This window comes from Trachypithecus francoisi, unplaced genomic scaffold (assembly GCF_009764315.1).
Source record: "Trachypithecus francoisi isolate TF-2019V2 unplaced genomic scaffold, Tfra_2.0 Lachesis_group20, whole genome shotgun sequence".
NCBI classification, from domain to species: domain Eukaryota; kingdom Metazoa; phylum Chordata; class Mammalia; order Primates; family Cercopithecidae; genus Trachypithecus; species Trachypithecus francoisi.
The window spans coordinates 15,493,811-15,506,023 of NW_022681466.1; positions in this window are offsets into that span (position 1 = coordinate 15,493,811).

Sequence of the window (12,213 nt, forward strand, 5' to 3'; positions counted from 1 at the left end):
ATAGAAATTCTGATTTAGAGGGGCCTAAATCAATGATGCAGACAGACTTAGTGTAGGCCAAAGTCGGACATGGGATCAATTAGCCCACAGACCAACCACTCTAAATATTGGGTTATGCCGTTTAATCTGTTAGAGTCTGTGGCTTCGTTGGTAAAATCAAGGTAGCACCTGCCCATAGGATGATCGCAAGGATTAAAAGAGAATTGTTAGAATTCTGCTAACTCCTGCTGCTCCTCTTCCTCCAGGAGCAAGTGTCAGGGAATGGGTAGCAGGCTGGGGGAAAAGCGGAGAGGCCCTGACAACAGATGGCAAAGTTACCATATTCTGTGTGGTTCCGAATTCAGCACAGCCTTTCTCATTCCCTTCCCCCAGACCCCCTCCTTCTTGGGCTTGCCCACCCTAACTGGAAGCTTCAGGCTTGTTCTCCCTGTTGTGTTAAAGAGGAAAGGATGGGGGGAAGGGGGACTAAGTCTTGAAGCTCTCAACACGATCTAAGGCACAGCTATGCTATTTATAGCCCAAGGGAGCGAGTGACAGGGAGGGGAGGGACATGCAGCGTTTGCCTTGAGCTAATGGGAGCTGTGAGTGAGGGCATGATGGAGAATGAACTAGACTAGGGACAGAGGATGCTCCCAGTTGGGGTTGGAATGGGAAGAAATGGGGTTGAAAGGCTGGGAGAATCAGAGGGGAGAAAACATTAGGGGATATAGTTGTGTCTGGGGCACTGCAACGGTAAGGAGTGGAGTAACAGGAACAGGCAGTGAAAGTTTCCAGATAATATGGCTAGGCTGAGGCCACTTTCTGGTGGAGGCAGTCTGTAACACCCCCACCCCCCACACCCTACCCTTTTATACAGGCATTGAGTTCCAAGGACCTCTTAGCATTTGTCCAAGGACAGCTCCAAGGGCTACAGGCCTGAAGCCAGAAAGTACCTTTGGTATCCACTAGTCTTTCTGAGAAGACTTCACATATTTTTTAATTTAATTTTTTTTTTTTTTTCCGAGACAGAGTCTCACTCTGTCACCCAGATTGGAGTGCAGTGGTGCTCATTGCAACCTCCGCCTCCTGGCTTCAAGCAATTCTCCTGCCTCAACCTCCCAAGTAGCTGGGACTACCCAGCCAGTTTTTGTCTTTTTGGGTAGAGATGGTCACCATGTTGGCCAGTGTGGTCCTGAACTCCTGATCTCAGGTGATCCACCCGGCTTGGCCTCACAAAGTCCTGGGATTACAGGTGCATACCACCATACCTGGCTAATTTTTTTCTATTTTTACTAGAGAAGGGGTTTCACTATATTGGACAGACTGGTCTCGAACTCCTGACCTCATTATCCACCCGCCTCGGCCTCCCAGAGTGCTGGGATTACAGGTGTGAGGCACCGCGCCCGGCAAGAGTAATCAATAACTTCTTTTTTTTTTTTTTTTGAGACGGAGTCTCCCTCTGTTGCCCGGGCTGGAGTGCAGTGGCCGGATCTCAGCTCACTGCAAGCTCCGCCTCCCGGGTTCACGCCCTTCTCCTGCCTCAGCCTCCCGAGTAGCTGGGACTACAGGCGCCCACCATCTCATCCGGCTAGTTTTTTGTATTTTTTAGTAGAGACGGGGTGTCACAGTGTTAGCCAGGATGGTCTTGATCTCCTGACCTCGTGATCCGCCCGTCTCGGCCTCCCAAAGTGCTGGGATTACAGGCTTGAGCCACCGCGTCCGGCCATCAATAACTTCTTTAGCAATTCTTATTATCCAGCCAGTCTGGGGCAGGCAGAACTCCCTGTTCCCAACAAGCAGCATTCTCAAAACTTTTTCTGGGCCGGGCTCAGTGGCTCACGCCTGTTATCCTAGCACTTTGGGAGGCTGAGGTGGGTGGATTGCCTGAGCTCAGGAGTTCGAGAGCAGCCTGGGGAACACAGTGAAACCCCATCTCTACTAAAAATACAAAAAAATTAGCCAAATACGGCAGCGTGCGCCTGTAATCCCAGCTACTCAGGAGTCTGAGGCAGGAGAATCGCTTGAACCCGGGAGGCGGAGGTTGCAGTGAGCTGAGATCCACCATTTCACTCCAGACTGGGTGACAGAGCGAGACTCCATCTCAAAAAAAATTTTTTTTACCTCTCTGGGCCTGTTTCCATCTTCCAAGACAGAAGAATCTGCTCTGAGTTTACCAGCCAAGTGGGGACCCTGGAAAGTGTGTAATGGAAATAGTGACACATTGCAGCCTTCAGATTGACCCTACTGTTCCCAAACCACAGAGCCTCAGGACAACTCTCAAGTTCTCAAATTGGGTTTTGATCCTTTCCTGCCTGAGCCCCATGTGGATTCAAAGTGATGTGGTTCTCACAGCACCCAGCTGTACCACTCCCTGCCAAAGGCTGGAAATGAGACCCATTTCCCTGTTTGAAACTTACAGCTTCTTTCCCCTTCCCTCCAGCAGCGCTCTGTCTTGTTCTAGGAATGGTGAGCCTTCATTCACTTATTCACTCAGCATATACTTCCTAAGTATCTACAATTTGCTGGCCTCTGTTCTAGGAGCTGAGACACAGTGCCCCTGCCTTTGGGGAGCTCACATTGTAGCAGACACCCGGGTTTGCTCCATATCCTGGCGAATGCCTGGACCCAAGAGCCTCTAGCCTGGAATTCTGACCTCAGTTTCTCCATCAGTAATGGGGTTAAAGGAAATCACTAGCTGCCAAGGTGGTAGAGGAAAGAAAGAAGTCTTGACTAGAAGACAAGAGCCTTAGGTTATATTTTCAGTTTGGGGGTTTTGGGGGTTTTTTGGATTTTTTGTTTGTTTGTTTGTTTTTGAAACAGGGCCTTGCTCTGCTCTGTTGCCTAGGATAGAGTGCAGCCCCAGGCTAGAATGCAGCTCAACTTCCTGGGCTCAAGTGATCCTCCCAAGTAGCTGGGACTACAGGTGCAGGCCACCACGCCTGTTCATTTTTACATTTTTTGTAGAGACAGGGTTTCACTGCATTGCCCAGGCTGGTCTCAAACTCCTGGGCTTAAGCAATCCTCCCACTTTGGCCTCCCAAAGTGCTGAGATTATAAGCGTGAGCCACCATGGCCAGCCTACTTGTTTTTTAAAATATCTACAGGTGGCCAGGTATGGTGGCTCACGCCTGTACTGCCAACACTGGGAGGCCGAGGCGGGTGGATCACCTGAGGTCAGGAGTTCGAAACCAGCCTGGCCAACGTGGCAAAATCTCATCTCTACTAAACATACAAAATTAGTTGGCATGGTGGTGCATGCCTGTAGTATCAGCTCTTCGGGAGGCTGAGGCAGGAGAATCGCTCGAACCCAGAAGGTGGAAGTTATAATGAACTGAGATCACACTATTCCACTCCAGCCTGGGCAACAGAGCAAAACTCCATCTCAAACAAACAAACAAACAAACAAAAAAGGTGCTCTACCAGAAGAGAGAGAGCTGCAGGCTTGGTAATAAGATAACAAATTAGAAAGTAAATGTATTGCCGGGCGTGGTGGCTCAAGCCTGCCTGTAATCAATCCTAGCACTTTGGGAGGCCAAGGTGGGCGGATCACAAGGTCAGGAGATTGAGACCATTTTGGCTAACACGGTGAAACCCCGTTTCTACTAAAATACAAAAAATTAGCTGGGTGTGGTGGTGGGTGCCTGTAGTCCCAGTTACTAAGGAGGCTGAGGCAGGAGAATGGTGTGAACCTAGGAGGCGGAGTTTGCAGTGAGCCAAGATCGCACCACTGCACTCGAGCCTGGGCAGTGGAGCCAGATTCCATCTCAAAAAAAAAAAAAGAAAGAAAGAAAAAAGAAAGTAAATGTATTGTTCCCAATCTCTAGGAAGAAAGAGTAGGCAATGCATTTTGGGAGGGGGAGACAGGAGGATTGACTGAGCTCAGAAGTTTGAGACCAGCCTGGGCAACATAGAGAGACCTTGTCTCTATCAAAAATAAAAAAAATTAGCCAGGCATCGTGGCGCATGCCTGTAGTTCTAGCTACTGGGAAGGCTGAAGTGGGAGGATCACTTGAGCCTGGGCGGTTGAGGCTGCAGTGAGCTGTGATCACGCTGCTGCACTCCAGCCTGGGAAACAGAGTGAGACCCTGTCTCAAAGAAAACAAAAAGAAAAAAATGTTTTAATACCATTTTGGCTCACTGCAACCTCCAACTCCCGGGTTCAAGTGATTCTCCTGCCTCAGCCTCCCGAGTAGCTGGGATTACAGGCGTGTGCCACCACGCCCATCTAATTTTTGTATTTTTAGTAGATACAGAGTTTCACTATGTTTGCCAGGATGGTCTCAAACTTCTGACCTCGTGATTCACCTGCCTTGACCTCCCAAAGTGCTGGGATTACAGGCGTGAGCCACCATGCCCGGCCAAGTTTTTTTTTTTTTTTTTTTTTTTTTGAGACGGAGTCTCGCTGTGTCGCCCGAGCTGGAGTGCAGTGGCCGGATCTCAGCTCACTGCAAGCTCCGCCTCCCAGGTTCACACCATTCTCCTGCCTCAGCCTCCCGAGTAGCTGGGACTACAGGCGCCCGCCACCTCGCCCAGCTAGTTTTTTTGTATTTTTTAGTAGAGACAGGGTTTCACCGTGTTAGCCAGGATGGTCTCGATCTCCTGACCTCGTGATCCGCCCGTCTCGGCCTCCCAAAGTGCTCGGATTACAGGCTTGAGCCACCGTGCCCGGCCGTTTTTTTTTTTTTTTTGAGACAGAGTTTCTCTCTGTTGTCCAGGCTGGAGTGTAGTGGTGTGATCTTGGCTCACTGCAACCAACCTCTGCCTCCCGGGTTCAAGCCATTGTCCTGCCTCAGCCTCCCGAGTAGCTGAGGCGTGCACAACCATGCCTGGCTAACTTTTTTGTATTTTTAGTAGACGGGGTTTTGCTGTGTTGGCCAGGCTGGTCTTGAACTCCTGAGCTCACATGATATACCCGCCTTGGCCTCCCAAAGTGCTGAGATTATAGGCATTAGGCACTGTGCCTGGCCTTAAAGGTCTTCTTTTTTTTTTTTTTTTTTTTTTTGAGAAGGAGTCTCACGCCTGGACTAAAGGTTTTCATTTGTCTTAATATGCCACAGAAAAGCACACTATCAAAAGTGTGCAGCTCAGCCGGGCGTGGTGGCTCATGCATGTAATCCCAGCACTTTGAGAGGGGGGCAGCAGTGGGGCAGGGGGAAGATCACCTCTGGCCAACATGGTGAAACCCTGTATTTACTAAAAATACAAAAATTAGCTGGGCGTGGTGGCACACACCTGTAATCAAGCTACTCAGGAGGCTAAGACAGGAAAATCAGTTGAACCCAGGAGGTGGAGGTTGCAGTGATCCGAGATGGAGCCACTGCACTCCAGCCTGGGTGACAGCATGAGACTCTGTCTCAAGAAAACAAACAGGCCAGGCTCAGTGGTTCACACCTGTAATCCTATCACTTTGGGAGGCCAAGGCAGGTGGATCACCTGAGGTCAGGAGTTTGAGACCATCCTGGCCAACATGGCAAAACCCCGTCTCTACTAAAAATACAAAAATTAGCTGGGTGTGGTGTTGCACACCTGTAGTGCCCAGCTACTCAGGAGCCTGAGGCAGGAGAATCGCTTGAACCCGGGAGGCAGAGGTTGCAGTGAGCTGAGATTGCGCCATTGCACTCAAGCCTGGGTGATAGAATGAGAGTCCATCTCAAAAAAAAGAAGAAGAATAAAACAAATCAACCAAGTATGCAGTTCAATGTACTAACTGAACACACCTGTGTATTCAGCTCCCAGATCAAGAACAGTGAACCACCCGAAGATTTCATCTTGCCCGCTACCCAGAAAAGCTGATGCACTGCAAACAGCAGGTTTCCCAATAGAGAAAGAATGTAATGAATGTAGAGGTGGCTACACGAGAGACTGGAGTTTATTACTGAAATCAGTCTCTCCCAAAATTCAGAGACTAGGGTTTTTTAAGGATAATTTGGCGGGCAGGGGGCTAGGGAGCGGGGAATGCTGATGGTTGGGTTGGGGATGAAATCATAGGGGGTTGAAGCTGTCTTCCACTCCTGGGTGGGATCCAGAACTAGTTGAGCCAGTTTACTGATCTGGGTGGCACCAGCTGGTGTCTCAGAATGCAGGATCTGAAAAAAATATCTCATACCAATCTCAGGATTTTTCTTTTTCTTTTCTTTTCTTTTTTTTTTTGAGACAGGCTGTCACTCTGTCGCCCAGGGTGGGGTACAGTGGTGTGGTCATGGCTCACTGCAGCCTCGACCTCCCTGGGCTTAGGAGATCTTCCCTGCTCTGCCTCCCAAGTATCTGGGACTACAGATGCATACCACCAAGCCCAGCTATTTTTGTATTTCTTTTGTAAAAACAGGGTTTCACCATATTGCCCAAGCTGGTATTGAACTCCTGGGCCCATGTGCTCCACTCACCCTGGCCTCTCAAAGCGTTGGGATTACATGCATGAGCCACCATGCTGGGCAATATTGTGTTTTATAATAGTAATGTCATCCATAGGAGCAAAGGAGCAATTGGAGATGTTAGGAATCTTATGGCCTCTGGCTGCATGACTGCTGAGCCCTAATTTCTAATCTTGTGGCTGATTTGCTAGTTTTACAAAGGCAGTCTGTTCCCCAGGCAAAGAGGGGATTTATTTTGGGAAGGGACTGTTATCATCTTTGTTTCCAAATTAAACTATAAAGTCAATTCCTCCCATGAACTCAGCCTATTCCCAGGAATGAACAAAGGCAGTTTGGAGTTTAAAAGTAAGATGGAATTGGTTAGATCAGATCTCTTTCACTGTTGTAATTTTCCTGTGTCAGATTTTTCTTTCTGTTGTTGTTTTTTGAGACAGTCTCTCTTTTTTGCCCAGGCTGGAGTACAGTGGCGAGATCTTTGCTCACTGCAACCTCCACCTCCCGGGTTCAAGCAATTCTCATGCTAAGTAGCTGGGATTACAGGCATGTGCAACCACTCCCGGCTACTTTTATTTTATTTTATTTATATATTTATTTTAGACAGAGTCTTGCTCTGTCACCCAGGCTGGAGTGCAATGGCGCAATCTTGGCTCATGCAACCTCCACCTCCCGGGTTCAAGCAATTCTCCTGCCTCAGCCTCCTGAGTAGCTGAGATTATAGATGCCCGCCACCACGCCTGGCTAATTTTTTGTATTTTTAGTAGAGACAAGGTCTCACCATGTTGGCCAGGCTGGTCTCGAACTCCTGACCTCAGGTGATCCACCCACCTCAGCCTCCCAAAGTGCTGGGATTACAGGCGTGAGCCACCGCACCCTGTCTTTTTTTGTATTTTTAGTAGAGACGGGGTTTCACCATGTTGGCCAGGCTGGTCTTGAACTCCTGATCTTAGGTGATCCACCCAACTTGGCCTCCCAAAATGCTTGGGATTACAGGCGTGAGCTACTGTCCCCAGCCTGTGTCAGATTTTTCTCACTGTCATGATTTTTGCAAAGGCAATTTCAACAGAACAGGGCCAGCCCCCTTAAAACCCTGTCATGCTCCCTTCCAGTAACTATTCTGCCTGCCAGGTAACCACTATCCTTACTACTTCTTTTTTGAGACAGAGTCTTGCTCTGTCACTCAGGCTGGAGTGCAGTGGTGGGATCTTGCCTCACTGCAACCCCTGCCTCCTGGGTTCAAGCAGTTCTCACAGGCACATGCCGCCACGTCTGGCTAAGTTTTGTATTTTTAGTAGAGACAGAGTTTCACCATATTGGTCAGGCTGGTCTTGAACTCCTGACCTCAGGTGATCCACCTGCCTCGTCTTCCCAAAATGTTGGGATTACAGGCATGAGGCACTGCACCCAGCCCACTATCTTTTTCTTTTTCTTTTTTTTGAGACCAAGTCTTGCTCTGTCCCCAGGCTGGAGTGAAGTGGTGCAATCTCAGCTTACTGCAACCTCTGACTCAGCCTCCCAAGTAGTTAGGATTACAGGCACACACCACCATGACCAGCTAATTTTTTGTATTTTTAGTAGAAATGGGGTTTCACCATGTGAGCCAGGCTGGTCTCAAACTCCTGACCTCAGGTGATCCACCTGCCTCACCCTCTCAGAGTGCTGGGATTACAGGCGTGAGCCACTGTGCCCAGCCCACTGTCCTTACTTCTTCTTTTTTTTTTTTCTGAGATGGAGCCTTGCTCTATACCCAGCTGGAGTGCAGCGGCACAATCTCCACTCACTGTAACTTCTGACTCCCTGGTTCAAGCAATTATCCTGGCTCAGCCTCCCGAGTAGCTGGAATTACAGGCATGTGCCACCACACCCAGCTAATTTTTGTATTTTTAGTAGAGATGGGGTTTAGTGCTGGGATTACAGGTGTGAGCCACCGCATCCAGCCTATCCTTGCTGCTGCTTCTTTTTTTTTTTTTTTTTTTTAAGTTTAGTTTCACTCTTGTTGCCCCAAGCTGGAGTGCAATGGCACGATCTCAGCTCACTGCAACCTCTGCCTACTGGGTTCAAGCAATTCTCCTGCCTCAGCCTCCTGAGTAGCTGGGATTATAGGCGTGCGCCACCACACCCAGCTGATTTTTTTTGTATTTTAAGTAGAAATGGGTTTTCACCATGTTAGCCAGGCTGGTCTCGAACTCCTGACCTCAGGTGATCTGCTCACCTCGGCCTCCCAGAGTGCTGGGATTACAGGCATGAGCCACCGCATCCGGCCAACTGTCCTTTTTTTTTTTTTTTTTTTTTTGAGACAGAGTCTCGCTCTGTCGCCCGGGCTGGAGTGCAGTGGCCGGATCTCAGCTCACTGCAAGCTCCGCCTCCCGGGTTCACGCCATTCTCCTGCCTCAGCCTCCGGAGTAGCTGGGACTACAGGTGCCCGCCACCTCGCCCGGCTAGTTTTTTGTATTTTTAGTAGAGAGGGGGTTTCACCGGGTTAGCCAGGATGGTCTCGATCTCCTGACCTCGTAATCCGCCCGTCTCGGCCTCCCAAAGTGCTGGGATTACAGGCTTGAGCCACCACGCCCGGCCTTCTTTTTTTGTTTGTTTGTTTGTTTTGTTTTGTTTTGAGACGGAGTCTCACTCTGTTGCCCAGGCTGGAGTGCAGTGGCACAATCTCGACTCACTGCAACCTCTGCCTCCCAGGTTCAAGTGATTCTCCTGCCGCAGCCTTTCAAGTAGCTGGGACTATGAGGCACCCGCTCACCATGCCCGGCTAATTTTTTGTATTTTTGATAGAGACGGGGTTTCACCGTATTAGCCAGGATGGCCTCGATCTCCTGACCTCATGATCCGCCCGCCTCAGCCTCCCAAAGTGCTGGGATTACAGGCGTGAGCCACCATGCCTGGCTTTTTAAAATTATTTTATTTATTTATTTATTTATTTGAGACAAGAGTCTCACCGTTGCCCAGGCTGGAGTGCACAATCTTGGCTCACTGCAAGCTCCGCCTCCTGGGTTCATGCCATTCTCCTGCCTCAGCCTCCCGAGTAGCTGGGACTACAGGCGCCCACCACCATGCCCGGCTAAATTTTTTTGTATTTTTAGTAGAGATGGGGTTTCACTGTGTTAGCTAGGATGGTCTCGATCTCCTGACCTCATGATCCACCTGTCTTGGCCTCCCAAAGTGCTGGGATTATAGGTGTGAGCCACCGCACCCGGCCAACTGTCCTTACTTCTGACTGCATGGATTAGTTTTGCTTGTTTTTTTGTTTTTGTTTTTGTTTTTGAACACGGTCTTGCTCGGTCACTCAGGCTGGAATGCAGTGGTGCAGTGGCGCGATCACAGCTCACTGCAGCCTCAACTTCCCCAGGCTCAAGTGATCCTCTCACCTCAGCCTCTGGGGTAGCTGAGACTCCAGACATGTGCCACCATGCCTGGCTAATTTTTGTATTTTTTGTAGAGGTAAGGTTTTACCACGTTGCCAAGGCTGGTCTTGAACTACCGAGCTCAAGTGATCCACCCACCTTGGCCTCCCTAAGTGCTGGGATAACAGACATGAGTCACTGCACCTGGCCTGTTTTGCCTGTTTTTGAACTTTTTGTAAATGGAAACTTTTGTGAGATCCATCTTGTGTGTAAATGTAGATTGTTCATATTCATTGCAGCATAATGTACTATTATGTGAACATAACACAATTTAGCCATTCTACGGTTGACAGGCATTTTGGGTAGTTTCTAGTTTTTTGGCTTATTATAAATAGTGCTGCTATGAATACTGTAGGACAAGTATTTTGGTGAACATTTGTACACATTTTTGTGGAATTGCCATAGAATTCCAAAGTCATAGTATATTCATAGGTTCAGCTTTAGTAGTGTAGTGGCGGAAAGGTGTGATACCTTTCCTCATCCATCATAAGGGTCATAGCTGACACTCCTATAGCAAAAGCCAGATTAACAAGAGAAGGGCATAACCAAGTTATTTAACCAAAGTTTTATGTAACACAAGAGCCTTCAGAAATGAAGACCTCAAAGGGCCAGGTGCGGTGGCTCACGCCTGTAATCCCAGCACTTTGGGAGGCCGAGGTGGGTGGATCAGGAGGTCAGAAGTTCAAGACCAGCCTGGCCAACATAGTGAAAACCAGTCTCTATTAAAAATACAAAAAAAATTAGCTGGACATGGTGGCAGACACCTGTAGTCCCAGCTACTTGGGAGGCTGAGGCAGGAGAATCGCGTGAACCTGGGAGGCAGCGGTTGCAGTGAGCTGAGATCGCACTACTGCACTCCAGCCTGGGCGACAGAGTGAGACTCTGTCTCAGAAAAGAATAAAAATAGAAGACCTCAAAGGGCTGGGTGCAGTGGCTCACACCTGTAATCCCAGCACTTTGGGAGGCTGAGGCAGGTGGATCACGAGGTCAGGAGATCAAGACCATCCCGGCTAACACGGTGAAACCCCGTCTCTACTAAAAATACAAAAATTAGCTGGGCGCGGTGGCGGGCGCCTGTAGTCCCAGCTACACGGGAGGCTGAGGCAGGAGAATGGCGTAAACCCGGGAGGCGGAGCTTGCAGTGAGTGGAGATTGCGCCACTGCACTCCAGCCTGGGCAACAGAACGAGACTCCATCTCAAACAAAACAAAACAAAACAAAAAAACCTCAAGACCCAAGGACAATTGTCGGCTTTTAGGCTTAGGTTCAATGCAGAATGGACATGCCGTGTAGAAATGTGATCAGACAAAAGGGGTGTGATGTCATGTAACAGACTGAGCGGGGAACCCAACAAGGCTTGTCGGTTCGAATTCTTCTTGGCCTCCCAGTGTAACATTCCTTCCTCTAGGGTATTCTTTCCTGGTTCCTCTGGAATGAGGGTCTTCAAGCGGGAAGAGAAAAGGGGGAGAGTGACCTTTCTGGTTTCATGGCTTGCTTTGGGGGAGAGGGGTTCTAGTTTCTGTGACCTGCCTTGGGGAAGAGGAAATTTTATTTCTATGACTCGCTTCAGGGAGAAAGAGGCGGGAGACAGGAGGGCAGGAGAAGGTCAGAGAGAGACTTTGCTTCTGAGGCCTTCCAATCTCCTTTAGTTCAAAGCACTCAGCACACCAAAGCTCCATACTTTGGGACATTGTTTTCTTTCCTTCTTTTTTTTTTTTTTTTTTTTGAGACGGAGTCTCACTCTGTCACCCACGCTGGAGTGCACTAGCCAGATCTCAGCTCACTGCAAGCTCCGCCTCCCGGGTTCACGCCATTCTCCTGCCTCAGCCTCCCGAGTAGCTGGGACTACAGGCGCCCGCCACCTCGCCCGGCTAGTTTTTTATATTTTTTAGTAGAGACGGGGTTTCACCATGTTAGCCAGGATGGTCTCGATCTCCTGACCTTGTGATCCGCCTGCCTCGGCCTCCCAAAGTGCTGGGATTACAGGCTTGAGCCACCGCGCCCGGCCTCTTTCCTTCTTTTTTAAAGAGATAGGGTCTCGCTCTGTCTTCTAGGCTGGAGTGTAGTGGCATAATCATAGCTCACTGCAGTCTCCTGAGTAGCTGGGACTACAGCCACCACACCCTGGGATATCATTTTCTGAGCCTCAACAGTAGATATTGCCAGTTTTGCATAGTCCACTGGGTGCGTGCGGTGGCTCATGTCTGTAATTCCAGCTCTTTGGGAGGCCAAGGCGGGGAGATCAGGATTTGAGACCAGCCTGGCCAACATGGTGAAACCCCATTTCTACTAAAAATACAAAAATTAGCCAGGCATGGTGGCGGGTGCCTGTATTCCCAGCTACTCCAGAGGCTGTGGTAGTAGAATTTCTTGAACCTGGGAGGTGGACATTGCAGTGAGCCGAGATCACCCCACTGCACTCCAGCCTGGGCAACGGAGTGAGACTCTGTCACAAA